Source organism: Morone saxatilis, unplaced genomic scaffold (genome assembly GCF_004916995.1).
Source record: "Morone saxatilis isolate NCDOM2014 unplaced genomic scaffold, NCSU_SB_2.0 Contig18, whole genome shotgun sequence".
Lineage (NCBI taxonomy): Eukaryota > Metazoa > Chordata > Actinopteri > Moronidae > Morone > Morone saxatilis.
Genome location: NW_023339740.1, coordinates 3558256 through 3559783, shown reverse-complemented (window position 1 = coordinate 3559783; position 1528 = coordinate 3558256).

Here is a 1528-nt window from a genome sequence, read left to right as displayed (position 1 = left end):
CACATTTTACCTTTTTAAAAGTGCAGCTTCTTTTTCCACACCTGCTGTTTCACCTACTGATATGACTTCAAACTTTTAAAATCTGTGCTTTCCCTGTGACATCTCCAACTTTGTTAAGTTGTTCAGGTATGTCAGTGAAACTTGCAATGTTTCATCACTTTATGACTCCTAGGGGCTGGCTATCATTTGAAATATTTCATACCAGGGCCAATACAATGCTTGCATTTCAGTACCAATACAGTGTTTTTTTATATATACACTAAGGGATATAAAAATTGGTTTCTACAAAAGCCTTTTCTCTATAATTGATTTTGGTTTTTTGTTATGCACCAACTCCTGAGGGAAATATCTGGCTTTTTAACTGCTAAATGCTCCGCTGTGTTCACTAGCTAGTCGCTAACCGTGTCTGTCTGTCTGTCTGTGCAGTGTACAGTGGGTTTTTAGAGCAGCTAAACAATGCGCTGAAACTCATTATAAAGCTCAGTAAAGCCGAGGGGAGCTGCAGATTCAGGTTAGAATTCTCCAATGGTTCATCACTACCAGATCTTCATTTGATATATTATTGTAAAAATATCATTTACAGCCACATTAACAAAATATGTCAAATATATCCATTTAATGCATGATTCATTTTGTCTTACACAAAGCACCATCACAACAACTCAAAACAGTATTGTGCAGAATTAGCAGGGTTATAATTTAAATAAGGAAATACCCAGTTAGAGAAACACTAGAAGTCTGACCAGACATTCAAAGCCAACTTTCTGCAGTTTATAGTGTACAATACTCGATGGTCAATACCAGAAAAGTACTGCAGTTTGACACCCAGCCCTTTGTTGTGCCTGCCCCTTACACCAGGGTGCTGTTCGGGAGAGGAGGCAAAACAACCACACTTCTGACAAACACCTCCAGCTCCTTCCACAAAGGCCACTCATGCATAAAGCAATGAGACTCGCTTGGGCTTGTGCAGAACGCTCCAGATACGTGCACATTCACAGTTTAAGACACACACCCGACACGTTGAGGACAGAACAGCTCGGTGCAGCAACAACAAAGACGGACACGTGCAGGCGTTTGGTGGCAGGGAAACTGGTTAGCAGAGGTGGAAAACTGGGATCAAGGCATCCCTCTAGAGGTACTGCACCCAGCTGAATGCACCCACACAACTACATCTCCCCCACCGGCAGAACACACCGATCCATCGGCCCAGGTCGCCTTAATCTTTGGGTCATTTGGGAAGAGTCTGTGCTTGTTAGCGGTCATAATGTTAGGAGTGTTACTTGTTATGGGCCGAGCCATCCGACGCCACCAACGCTCGGCGACGAAAGGGCTGCCTCCCACGTGGCAGATGTGCTGGTGAGGTGTCCCGTGCTCGGGTCCAGTTATGGTGCATGTTTGAGGTCAAGCGCCCAGCAACTCCACTCGCCATGGCGATGTAAAGACCGGACAGACCATCTGCCGTCCACGACCAAGCATCTATTCAAAGTCTATGAGATAATGCTCCGAGTGTGGAGATGGAGTTGGGCGT